Genomic DNA, 13,935 nt, shown 5'->3' with positions numbered 1-13,935 from the left:
CCTTGATATCTGACAGGAGGGCATCTACAGGGCGGTCGAAACTGCCAAGAAGGCCCCTTTGCCTGGTTCCCTGTAACCTCACAGTTAGGGAATGACCAAATGAAGGCAACTGAGAGCAAAGATTCCTAAAACTATCTGGAAAAGGAAGTGAGATTTGACACTGCTTTCCCCTAAAGGATCATACTCTCTCCCTGCCTTCCTCCCTCCCTTTCTGCTGTTTTTGGGATATGTACAAATTAAAAGCAATCTTGCATACTCACAGCATGGCCTCAGTTTGGAGAAGCAGGCAAGACCTGCTTCATGTGCTTTGCATTCTACTGGAAACCTCTCCTGCACGCCTAAATCCCAGGCGTTGCCATCGTGAGAGTCCTCTCTGTCTTTGGCTTTCTAGGAAGAGGCATCTTGGCTCCCAAGGTGTGCTTTGAAATCGAATCACAGTTGTCATACAAAAAGAAATGTCAAAACAAGCAACAACAAAAATAAATCCATGTTGTTTGCTGTTCCGTCAATCATGTTGTGCCTAAACCATTGTGTGATATGGGAGATCACAGGTTTCCAGTGTTGTTGGTCAACCTAAAAGCAGCTGATTTCAATCAGAGGCACAGTGTTCTGGGAAATCAACGGCTGCAGCTCAGTGGTAGAGCATCTGCTTTGCATGTAGAAGGTCCCAGGTTCAATCCACTCTAGGTGCTGCAGGTGCTAGCCAGGGCTTGTTTTTGCTTTTGGAATGAGGCACAGAAGAGACTGTGGTGTCTTTATGATTTACGGTTTAGCCTATGATGGAGGGGTTCGCACCATTAACATGCCAAGCAGGTCTTGTTTCTCCCATAGCTGCAGTCTTAGATTCAAACAGACATCAAACATTTCTCTCTGGCTCTCCAGCTTGCTGTTTTATTTCCAGGTCACATCACTGCAACTCAGTTCTAAATTCAGGCTTTGTCCTTCTAACTATCTCCAAGTTGAGCGAGAAGCCCCACCCATTTGCCATCTTGCACAGAACCCTCTTTCCTTTGTTCTCTTAATGGCTCATAACCAGGCGATTGCCTCAACACTAACCTGGCTCATATTTTAACACTTGCTGGTTCCAGGGGTTGGAAGGGTCTCTCATACAGGGTACTTCCTCCTCCCCACTCCCCTGCCCTGCAACTCACAACAGTATGTTTTTAAACAGATTCTATATATGTATATAGTTTTAATTCTACCCATGTTTAATTGTATTTTAATGATTGATCCTTCTATGTGTTTAGCAGTTCTTGTTTTCATCTGTAAGCTACCTTGAGTCTGGTCAGGGGAAAAAGTGGGGCATAAATAAGTAAATATCATCATCTTCCCCACATCTCCAGGTAGGGTTGGGAACATCCCCGTCTGAAACCCTGGAGAGCCACTGCCGGTCAGTGCAAGCAATACTGAGCTAATTGTACCAGTTATCTGACAACTACCTATGTTGCTGGGAAGAGCCATCATAGCTCAGTTTTAGAGCACCTGATTTTCATGCAGAAGGTCCCAGGTTCAACTGCCCATTGGCATCTCCAGGTAGGACTTAGAATGTCCTCTGACTACAGTGGTGCCTCGCAAGACGAAATTAATTCGTTTTGCGAGTTTTTTCGTCTTGTGAATTTTTTCGTCTTGCGAAGCACCACTGTGTATTGAAGGTTTCCCATAGGAATGCATTGACGTTTTTTTAAAAAAGGCGCAAGACGTTTTTGTCTTGCGAAGCAAGCCCATAGGGAAATCCGTCTTGCAAAGCAACTCAGAAAACGAAAAACTCTTTCGTCTTGCGAGTTTTTCGTCTTGCGAGGCATTCGTCTTGCGAGGTACCACTGTACTTTTATATTGCATTATATTGCTTCAGGGCCCCTGTGGGCAGGAAGGTGGTCCCTAAATACATTTTCAAATAAAGAAATTAATTTGTCAAATGCATCTCCTACACAATGTTTGTTTTGTCCCTTAAATATTTATTTATTTATATTTATCATGCATATGCATTAGGATACCCTATAGGACTTGTTCTGAGCCTAGTTACATGGAATATGGAGCAAACTTGGTTTCTGCTGTTTGAAGGACCCTTTTCATAGACTTGTACAGTAGGGAGGGCCCAACGAGGGTCAACTAGTCTAACCCCTTGCAATGCTGGGATCTTTTGCACAAAGTGGGGGTTCAAACCCATAACCCTGAGATTAACTAGTGGATTCAAATGACAAGAAAAGAGATTCTGACTATACCTTAGGACAGTGGTTCAAAAGCTTTTTTTACTCTGTGCCGCACTTTCAGAATAAAAATTTGCTTGCACCACACCATATTTTTTATTGAAAAAAAATACAATGAAAAACAAAAATAAGCAACTAGCGGTGCTTGATTTGGAAAAGGTATCTAACCATATTCTGCTAAATCCTGGGCACAAACAAACAAACAAACAAACATTTTAGTACCAAAATGTTTCTTTGATTGTCCTTGAATCTTTCTACCACGCTTGCCATCCTCTCCTGGCACACCAGTGTGACACGCCACAGCCTTTTAGAGTCACTGCCTTTAGGAAGAACTTTCTGACAGTAAGAGCCATTTAACAGTGGAACCGGCTCCCTTGGAAGGTGGTGGAGTCTCTTTCACTGGAGGTTTCTAAACAGAGGTTGGATGGCCATCTGTTGGCAATTTTAAAACTATGATTCCTGCACTGTAGTGGGTTGGACTAGATGACCCTTGGGCTCCCTTCTAACTCTACAATTCTATGATTATATCATCCACAAGGGCAGCAGGTCTGGGACTTGCCCCTTGTTTAGTTCTGGCTCAGGCAAAGAAATTCTCCCTGCATGATGCCAGCTGTTTTAAACCCTTCCCTCTCTGGATGATAGACAACATCATTCTGGGACAGCTTCTCTTTGTTCTTTCCCGCTTGGTATTGGCATTCAACCTCTCCCTTCTGACCTGTTCCACCCCACCCTTTCTAGCCCATGGTTGCATCATCAGTCGCTCCCAAAGCAATTTCCTTTTCCTGCTGCTCAGTTAGCAGAGCATCAAGGCCAGGGCTCCAGATGTGCCCAGGATTTTAATTTTTTGTTTTGATTGACTCAGGATGTGGTGTCTGGAGGATGTAGATTCAGCTCTCCCTGCCCCCACCAGAGTCCTTAAAGGGAATCTCGCCCAGGGTTGCCACGAATATGTCTCCTGTGTGCAGTCGTGGGAATAATCATCCATCTTTCAAGCAAGTTTCTAGTCCCTGCTGTTCTGAGGATATATAAAATACGAGATCACAACGTATAGGAAGTGAGTCAGCAGATTAAGAGAGTTTAAAATGTTATTTGCATTTTTGGTGTGTCTTAGTTTTTGAGCAAGACCTGGGGAGATTTCAAGAGTCAGAAAGAAGGCTCTGGAGGGCCACTCAGTCAGCTCAGAGTCCAGATGTTCCACATGGCTGTGACAGCTGGTTCTGAGGTTAAGCAAAACTGCTGGGATGGTTTGGACAGTCCTTCCCCCTAAGAGTCACCAAAGTGACCCCTCTCCCCAATTTAGTTTGGTGCAAATGGATAAATTGAGGGGGAATTTGGAGGGGCTCAATTCAAATCAGTGTAAAACAAGAGGCAGGGAATTACACGTAGATGATTTTCAACTACGTCTAAATGTGAAAGAAACCCACTATGTTTAACTGAAAGTTCAGTCATTTAAAAACATTATTTAATACATTTGATAAATGACAGTCTCCTTTATTTTTGCTTAAAAATGAAAAACTTGTATTTTTTATTTTATTTCATTAAATTCATGTACTGCTTGATTGTAAAACAAGCCCTCAAATCAGTTTACAAAAATATTTTTTTAAATATCAATAGGAAAAATCAAGATCAATAATCTGAACCTTTCACAAAGTTAATGTAACAATGAGCTAAAAACTTGCATCAGCATGCTAAACATCTGAGTCAGCTTGTCTGAGCAAAAAGGTTTCCAGCAAATGTCAAAAAGAGTACATTGAAGGCAGCTGCCTGATGTCAAGAGGCAGGGAGTTCCAAAGTGTAGGTGCCGCCACACTAAAAGTTTGAGTTCTTACAAGTGCAGAACAGGAATTATGCGGCAGCTGGTCATGTCAGTCACACCCTTTCTTCTTTTTCTTTATCAAAAATCCCAAATGCATGCATGTATGACATAAAAACGGGTTGCGTTTTAATAAATAAGCAAATAAAATTAAAAAGTGATAAAAATTTCAGTTGCATCTGGCTGCAGCTGGCCTGTTAAAGACGGCACACAAGGGATGTGTACTACCTGCAGCATTCCACCAGACCAATGGGGGAGCTCACCTGGGGTTGGACTAGATGACCCTCGAGTCCCTTCCAACTCTACAATTGTATGATTCTACTTCCTAACATCAGGTGAACAGCAGAGGGAAGAACCATCCCCTCTCCCCTTTGACATCCTTTGAAAAATCTGAAAACTGTCAGGATAGACCCCTCTTAATATTTCCTCAGAGTTTAAGAGCCTCCCTTTCAACTGTCTCCACATGTGATTATAACCTTATTGTTATTATTATTACCCTAGTTGCTTCCTCCTGAATCATTTCCAGCTTCGAAGCATCCTTTATATTTCAGCTGAAGTGCTGAAACAAATGCATCTGAGGATGACGTCTTGTTGATATTCCAGGAGCCTTTGACTCCCAGAAGGCTGTGTGCAGTTCTGGTTAAAAGAAAGAAAGAAAGAAAGAAAGAAAGAAAGAAAGAACTCTCCAGACTGAGTGAATGGGTGGTAAAATGGAAAGTGCAATTCAGTGTCAACAAGTGTAAAGAGTTATGCATGTTGGGGCAAAAAAAAATCTTCATTGCATGTACATACTCCTAGGGTCTGAACATGGACCACTTATAAATGCCATCTCCAACTCCTTGAAAGATTCCATCAACGGTGTCTCCGAAAATTTTTACACATCACTTGGGAAGACGGGTGAACTAATGCCAGTGTACTGGAAGAAGCAAAGATTACCAGTGTCGAAGCAACGATTCTTCAACATCAACTTCATTGGACTGGTCATGTTGTTTGGATGCTTGATTATCGTCTTCCAAAGCAACTACTATATTCCAAACTTAAAAGTGGAAAGCGTAATGCTGGTGGTCAACAAAAGAGGTTTAAAGATTCTCAAGGCAAATCTTTAAAAAATGTAGTATAAACACCAACAACTGAGAAACACTGCCTGTGAGCGCTCCAATTGGAGAACAGTCTTTACCAAAGGTGTCATGGACTTTGAAGATGCTCAAATGCAGGATGTAAGGGATGAGAGGAAGGCACATTCGACAAATCCTCACTGATCAACTCCCACCTGGAATCCTATGTCCCCACTGCAGAAGGACGTGTGGATCCAGAATTTACCTCCACGGTCACTTACAAACTCACTGTTAAAACCGTGTTCATGGAAGGGAATTTTATTCAGCCACAAATGATCGCCAAAGAAGAAGATCAGACCAGGGTGAGTTCTTGGTGTCATATTAGAAAGCTCAATAAAGATGTTGGCCCAGTTTGTTGGTCATGAAAAAGGCAAACCAACCCTAGGGATCACCACGGAAGGAACTTGAAATAAAATGCCAGTGTCATTGTGCCGTTATACAGATCTAAGCTGAATGTTAGAAGATTCGGGACAGATCAGAGGATCGTTGAACTATGGAACTCATTCCCACTGGATGGAATGGTGGTCACTGATTTTGATGGCTTTTAAAATCGGTTGAACAAATTAATAGAGGAAAAGGCTATTAATGGCTACTAAACACGATTCAGCTGGAAACCATAGGAGGAGAGAGTATTCTTGCGCTCAGGTTCTGATTGAGGGCTTCCAATTGTGGCCACTGTGAGAACTGGATGCTGGACTAGATGGGCCATTGGCCTGATCCAGCCATCTTTTCTTATGTTCTCAATGGCTCGTAGTCCTGAAGGCTGTGTACTGCCTCCAAGATTTGATGGAGCATCCTTCTCAGTGCCAGCTGTAGGGAATCACACGTGGGGAGAGAACTGTATGCATGCCCTGCTTTTTGGTTTCCAATATAGGCATCTGGTTGGCCACTGTGAGAACAGGATGCTGGAGCAGATGGGCCTTTGATCTAATCTGCAGGGCTCTCATGTTCTATATGCTACCTTCAGGATCAGAGGAAGCAGGCCTCTGAATACCAGTTGTTGAGAATCACGAGCATGCCTCTGATGCAGAGAGCCATGAATGGGAGATTTGAGGGGTTTCCTTAATGCATTCCACAGACATCTGGTTGGCCACTTTTGGCAATTGGATGCTGGGCTAGATAGGCCTTTGATATGATCCAGCAGCCAGGCTCTTCCTCCTGAATCTGTTACATATTCAGACTCATCTCTGCAAATATAATTTCAGTACAGTATTGTCATTTCAAGTGTACAGTATGTTCAATTCAATTCACTAAATTGGTGCAATCACAGCGTCCCTCCTGCAAATGCATCTGTTTGGGGACCACGGTTGGTATTCAATGCTAGTAATAGGCCCCACCTGCACTATTCATTTAAAGCAGTATCCTACCACTTTAAACAGTCATGGCTTCCCCCAAAGAATCCTGGGATCTGAGAGTTGCTTGGAGACACCTGCTCCCATTCCCCTCACAGAGCAGCAATCACTAGGGCGCTTTAACAATCAAGCCCACTTTTCAGGAAACTCTGAGAATTGTAGCTTGACGATTCTTTGGATATCTGGACAGGCATAGCCTAACCTCTGTCATCTAGGCTCTGGTAAACTCTAGGTTAGATTACTGCAACATGTTATACATGGGGCTGCCTCTGAAGACAGTTCAGAAATGCCCACTGGTGCAAAATTCAGCAGCCAGGTTGATCACTGGGACAAGTGTCAATTCTGGCCCAACTGCACTGGCTGCCAATTAGTTTCTGGACCCAATTCAAAGTGCTGGTTTTGACCTACAAAGCCTTAAATGGCTCAGGACCGCAGTACCTCAAGGGCCACCTCTCTCCATGTTAACCGTCATGGACCCTATGATCATCATCTTGAGGCCCTTTTCCACAAGAGGTCCAGAGGGTGGCAACATGAGAATGGGCCTTTTCTGCAGTGGTTCCCTGTTTATGGAATGCTTTCCTCAGTGAGGCTCAGCTAGTGCTTTCTTTATGTATCTTTAGGGAAAAGGAATCCTCTTCTTCCAGGCCTTTGGCCGATTAAACAATCTATGGCATTTTAAACTGTCTGTAGGGCGAGATACTGGTATTGTTACCATCATATAATTTTTTATGTCTTCATATTGTACATTGTCCTGTGATCCTCAGATGATGGGCAGTATAGAAAATTGTTAAATAATAACAACAATAAAATGGAGAGCAGTGCTGGATCAGGCAAATGGCCCATCTAGTTTAGCATCCTGTTCTCAAAGTGGCTAAAAAATACTCTTCTACATGCATCTAATTGCAAAAATGTTTGCCAGCTGGAGATGTCAGGAAATACTGTGTATGTTCCCACACTGCAAAAAAGAGCAGATGGCCCAACTTGGAAAGGACCTAATCAATTGTATTTCTGCTACCTATCCCTCATTACAAAGAGCCTCTACTTCAGGCTCTTACTAACTGTTTCCAAGTGCCCTTTCCCACATTGCTAAACAACGTCTTCTGGTGGAAAGTACACATAAATCAAGGGTGCTTGTGGTGTGATTAAGAAACCTCCATGAAACTTGACTCACGGTCCAAAAATGTGTTTGCTAAGGAGATGAAGCCACACGGCAAAGGTGCTCTCCAGGAAAGCCGGCTGCAGGATTCATAATCCCAAAGGATAATGATGATGAGCATCTGGACAGAAACTCTGAAGAGGTCACCTTCTTTCTGTGGGCATCTGACATTAATGCTAAAAAGACTGCAGTAACTTTGTGTCATAAGAAGTTTGCTCTGTCATACCCTCTGATGGAAATTGGGACACCCTATTCAATAATAATAATATAATAATGTTACTATTTATTCCGCACCCATCTAACTGGGTTGCTACTCTGAGTGGCTTCCAACATATAAAAACATTAAACATTAAAAAACTTCCCTATATAGGGCTGCCTTCAGATGGCTCGGGGGGGTTGGATAACTCCATACCCTCCAACATTTCTCTGATGAAAATAGGGACGTCCTAAGGAAAAGCAGGACATTCTGGGATTAAATCGGAAATTCGGATGGCTTCTGTAAATCTGCGACGTCCCTGGAAAATGGGGAACTCTTGGAGCGTCTGCTCTGTGTGTCATACAGGATCCAACAGAGAGCTTGTGTTCCACTGTATGTTCTCCTGAGTTGTAAGAGGTGGCATGGGCTCACAATCTGCAGCTGGTATAAAATAGTACAGGCAACTCCCCATTTCCACGGAATCAGCACGTGCACAATTGTTGATGTATGTGCCTTTTTGGGCACCACAAGGGGCGGTGTGTGTGTGTGGAACAGGGCAGGCTTATGCACGTCCTGCTGATGCGTAAGGTGCCTTGGAACACAACCCCCCACGTAAATGGGGATTTGCCTGTCCTGTGCCAAAAATATCTGATAAGTACATGAGAAGAACCTTGCTGGATGAGGCTGAGCATCCTGTCTTCACACTGGCCAAACTGATGCCTCAGTGGGAAATCCTCCAAGCAAGACCTGACTGCAAAACTAACTCTCTTGCGATTTCAAGCAACAGTTATTCAGAGGCATACTCCCTCTGACAGTGAAGGTAAAATGTAAGAAGAGCCCTGCAGGATCAGGCCAGAGGGAGGCCATTTAGCCCAGCATCCTGTTCTGAGAGTGGCCAATCAGATGCCCCAAAGGGAAGCTGGATTCAAACATAAGAGCATTCTCCCCTCCTGTGGTTTCCAGGCACTGTGATATCATCAGTCTTATTTTCAGTTCCTTTTCCTAACAATCCCTAGTGTGGAATCTGCCCTTTTCACAGCCGCTGCTTTCAACATCAATTGCAAGGGAGGCCTTGTAAGAGAAGCGTCCCAAGGCCAGGCTAGGAGAGGTGGAAGTCAAGGAGGGAGAAGAGGGGAGGAGGAAAGGACTCTGATGTTCGGGGAAGCATTGCAGAGTTGGCCCCGTTCCACCATATGACTCGGCCTGATGGAATGTACCAGAAGGCTTCCTTTCAAGAAACGTACAATATGGTAATGAACAGCTCCATATGTCCCATGTCATCAGCCACATGATAAACGGCAGCCAAGAGGCCAAGAAGATGCTTTGGAGCAGCCCTGGATCCTGGATCAGGAGGGGTCAGAGGTTAATATTGGAGTTAAGCGGGAAGGGGAGGGGGCGGGCTGCAGAATGGTATGGAGATCAAGTCATCAACAGCACTTATAGGAAGTGTGTCTGGGTTGCTGAAGTCTCCTGGCTGCTCATGTTGAAAACAGAACCTAAACACTCAATATGCTGCTTAATATTTGTATGCATAGGAGTGGCTGAAGCTGCCTTCTCTTGAATTAGACCCAATGGTGCATCCAGCTCACTATTGTCAACACTGATTGGCAGCATCAGGTCTCTGGGGTTTCAGGCAGGGGGCATTCCCAGCCCTGCCAGGAGATGCCACTAGGGGCTGAAGCCAGGACCTCCTGCATCCAAAGCAGATGCTCCAACACTGAGCTGCAGCCTTTTTTTCTAAAAGAAGACGAAAGATTCCAGTCCTCATGGTTCTGAATAAAAGGGCATGGGCAGAATTAAATAGGAACATGGAAAGCTGCCTTATACTGAGTCAGACCCTTGGACATTGCGTTCAGGGAGGAGAGGGCTCTCAATGACTACTAGCCAATGTTGGCTATGCAGAGGCAGCAGTGCTGATAGCTCAGTTAGTTAGGGCATGGTGCTGAGAATGCCAAGGTTGCAGGTTCAAACCCCTTATGAGACAGCTGCATATTCCTGCATCGCCGGGGGGGGGGGTGGACTAGAATGATCCTCAGGGTCCCTTTCAACTCTACAGTTCTATGACTCTATGATTCCGAACCCCAGTTTCTGGAAACCACAAGAAGGGAGAGGGCTTTTGTGCTCGGATCCTGTTTGTGAGCTTCTCATAATAGGCATCCAGTTGGCCACTGTGAGGACAGGAAGCTGGACTAGATGCAACCCCTATGGCCTGATGCAGCAAGTTCTTCTGATGTTTTTATTCAGCAGGTCTTCCTCTCATGTAAGTGTGCAGAAGATCATCCCACAAAAGGCAGAGCTTCCAAGACTGCCGTCCAAAGGAAGACAACAATTTTTATTTATACTGAGACTTACCTGTCGATGTGCCTTAGACTAAGACTAAGTTAGACTAAATTACCTTAGTCGGATGGTCTTGCAGCAACATGTTTCCCTGCCTCTCTCTCTCTCTCTCTCTCTCTCTCTCTCTCTCTCTCTTTCTCTCTCTCTGTGTGTGTGTGTGTGTGTGTGTGCTGAGTTCCTTTGGAAGGGATTTTGCATGTTTGGAGGGAGTATTTTACATTCTACATAGCTGCTATAAAGCATTTGTCTCAGTGTCAAAAACCTGAGGGCTGTGCGTTAATTTGCTTGACAGCAGGCTGACTGTCACTTATACAGAGTGAAATTGATTCAGAATTCAAAGCATAGGGAGGTGGAGAATCCAGCTCATCATTTTGATCCAGGGTACTGTAATGGTGAATGCCAACCTGAACTTTTCCTACAGTTTATAGGTGTAGATCATGGTGTCAGCATAGTTGGCATAGCTTGATATAAAATATACTTCTCAATGAAATTTCTTGACCCCGGTGCAAGTCTTTATCCTGAACGTGTTCTAGAAGGTTACCCGATCTCCTAAAGATCAGCACAGTAACCTGTTGCCCATTAACATCTCCTGTAAAAAGAATGAATTTCCATATACACAATAGAATCCACCCAAGTTAAACTTGGGGGAAAAGCTAAGATAACAAGATAGTCATTTCTCACCAGCATTCTTTCTACTACCAAACCAAGGAAGGTAAACAAAATAATAGTCAAGAAACTTCAGGAACAGGCAATAGAAACAGAGGTGACAAATCACTCTTCCCAAAGGCCCCCTCCCTTCTCCGTGACCTAACATTGGCTGAGAATAGTATTCAAAACCCAGATTTCAATGGTTGGTTGGCTCTCACAGCTCCAACATTAGGATCCAAGCTTAGTACATAACAACTCTCAAGGACCAGACTGGCACCACTTCGCTTCAAGACAGGTATACTACCCTCCCTTCCTTTTTTGCTTTACATATAAGTGTGGCTCTGTGGCAAAATTGTCTTGTTCACTCTCTCTAGGCTTTCAGTCAGCTGAATAGCTTATTTGGTTAGAGCGTGGTGCTGATAATGCAAAGGTTGCAGATTCAATCCCCATGAGTGGCAGCGGCATAGTCCTGCATTCCAGGAGGCTGAACTAGGGTCCCTTCCCACTTTATGATTCTATTATAGGGATCCTTCCTTTGCTCTTTAGAATCTCTGTATTGAGTGTGTGTGTTTTGCTGCCTGCCTATACTGTAACTTTGCTGTCTGAAGCAGCATGCAGATGCTCTTGTCACTTTCATGTAATAGACAAACCTTTTAAAATTCCTCTTATGTGTGAACCTCTTGGGTCATAAGGTTAAGGGCAAACACCTGTTCACAATGAACACATGTTATAACTCTAGCAAAGGTCCTAGTCTGTGTAGGGATATACATGAGTATCCATGTGGGTTCAGACACACACCTTGCAACAGCAGCAAATGTAGATGCCATCCAGATGTTATCAGAGCCCAACCTTCTGCCAGCCCCAGCCATCAAGGCCAACAGCAAAGCATGATGATGGGGCATTGTAGGCCAAGAAGGTCAGGGGGTGGTCCACTTTCCCCAACCCTGGCCTAGGTAAGGGAAGGTGTTTTCTAAGGGATGAGTTCTGAGCTTTGAAGCTGACCCACACACTAGTTAACAGAAGCCAGATATACTGACCCATTTACGCCACGGAAAGAAGCTCATCCACCACCACTTAAGGCTAGAATCACAGTTGGAAGGGACCCCAAGGGTCATCCAGTCCAACCCCCTGCAATGCAAGAATCGCAGCTGAAGAATCCCTGACAGGTGGCCATCCAACCTCTGCTTGAACACCTCCAACAAAGGAGAGCCCCCCCCCTGCCCACTTCCTGAGGACCAAGACAGAAATAAATGGGCATGACTAACTTAGGGCCATTGATTTCAGTTGGTCTGCTTTACGTAGGACTAGCACTGTGTACAACCCAATATGTATCTATGGTTAGCATTTGATGATGTTCTACTCACAAATAGGGACGGGGGAGAAATTAAATTCATTTTATATTTAAAGTTGGCTTTTATCGATTTCATGCTCTCTGGAAAAACAACAACATGATAACTGAAATACAGCCTTCCTTCAGAATTCATACTTATTCAGATTTTGCAATGCAGTTCTCTAACTAAACGTTCACAAGAATGCATTTATTAGGTGCAGCCTGAATAAAAGTGCCCTATATTAGGCAGAATAGCTTGCAAAAATGTGTCTGTTGTAGAAATATTCATTAAAATATGTATATTATTTTGATTTGTTTTATTTTTGCATTGATATTGCATATTTTTTTCCTCTCCAAGGTGCTCAAGGCAGTGACTGTGGCCCATGGTCACCCAGTGAGCTTCATGGCTAAGTGGGGGGAAATTGAACTGGGTTTCCTTAGGTTTTACTCTGGCACTCTAACCACACTGTCTCTCTTGGGGGAGGACCGAACAATTTGAAATTTTTTCATAAGGACTTAAAAAAAAAAAAAAAAAAGCCAGCATGTGTTGAATTAAAGATCAGATAAAACTAAGATGGGCAAATTCAGCCACTCTCAGAAGAAGCAAAAATCCCTTTTCTGTGTCAAGGAAGGTTTTTGCAGAAGACCATATTTTTACTGACTCACACAGGATCCCCTGGCTGGCCACCCCTCCACATCCCTGACTAAAAGGCGAGGCTGGCAGAATGCTCAAGCCTTTTCTTTATGGGAAAAGGACTGACCACAGGCTCTGCAAGTGGTCTTTTTCTTTCCTCTGAAACTTCACTGGGGAAAAATGCAGACCCACCAAACTGCTTTACCCCACCCCCACATTTCCATGGTCAACTAGATGTCCCACCCACACCCCCATGCTGGTAGCCAGACTCTTTCTTTCTTTGCACATTTATTTAATATGCCAGACTCTTTCTGATGTGGCATTTCCCAAAGCTCTGCTTCATCGCCTAAAGGCAGTCCCACATCAGATTCTTGTTGCTTATGATCTAAGCCAGCAATTGCCAAACCTTTACAGGCCTGTACCCCCTAGTCTCCTACTCATTCCCATTGCTCCCCTGCCGTGTGTGTGTGTGTGTGTGTGTAACACTCATAATAGCATTTTGCATTTTACATGTCCCACACAATAAAACTGAAAACAGTGTTAATTAATTGCACATTTACATACCTCCAAGTATCCCTGTTTTCCAGGGACATTCCCGAAATTACAGAAGACGTCCCAGTTTCTGATTTGATTCCAGAATGTCCTGGTTTTTCTTTTTCCTCCCCTCCCTGTGTTAGAGAACAATTAAAAGCAGTGTGTGTAGGGGCAAAAACGGACTCCTGTTTATACTGAAAATAAAATTCCTGCACCAAATGAAGGAAATGGTGAAGCTGGCATATGAAGCCCTTCCTATAATTTTGAAGGAAATGTTACCAATCTGCTTTAAATTCTTTAACTGCAATGCTTCTGCAGCCTGATATCTTTTAGGAAACGTGTGGAGTGTTTATTCCTTTATTGTAAATGGAGCCTTACACCATGCGCTGAAAAGTACCGTATTTTTCGCTCTATAAGATGCACCAGACCACAAGACACACCTAGTTTTTGGAGGAGAAAAACAAGAAAAAAAGTATTCTGAATCTCAGAAGCCAGAACAGCAAGAGGGATCGCTGCGCAGTGAAAGCAGCGATCCCTCTTGCTGTTCTGGCTTCTGGGATAGCTGCGCAGCCTGCATTCGCTCCATAAGACGCGCACACATTTCCCCTTACTT

General features: G+C 43.9%; 1 long non-coding RNA gene across 1 annotated transcript in view; it reads right to left on the bottom strand.

The window, feature by feature from the left end:
* The window catches only part of LOC310669784, a 35,891-nt gene extending 22,478 nt beyond the window's left edge, over positions 1-13,413 (bottom strand). The window contains exons 1-2 of the long non-coding RNA XR_014507386.1: positions 13,353-13,413; positions 261-419 (exon numbers count right to left, since the gene is read on the bottom strand). This is a non-coding gene — a long non-coding RNA (uncharacterized lncRNA). The remainder of the gene's footprint in view (positions 1-260; positions 420-13,352) is intronic.
* Between the last annotated feature and the right edge of the window lie 522 nt (positions 13,414-13,935).

Source organism: Podarcis tiliguerta (genome assembly GCF_965153285.1).
Source record: "Podarcis tiliguerta genome assembly, chromosome: Z".
Lineage (NCBI taxonomy): Eukaryota > Metazoa > Chordata > Lepidosauria > Squamata > Lacertidae > Podarcis > Podarcis tiliguerta.
This window is presented reverse-complemented; position numbering and strand designations above follow the sequence as displayed.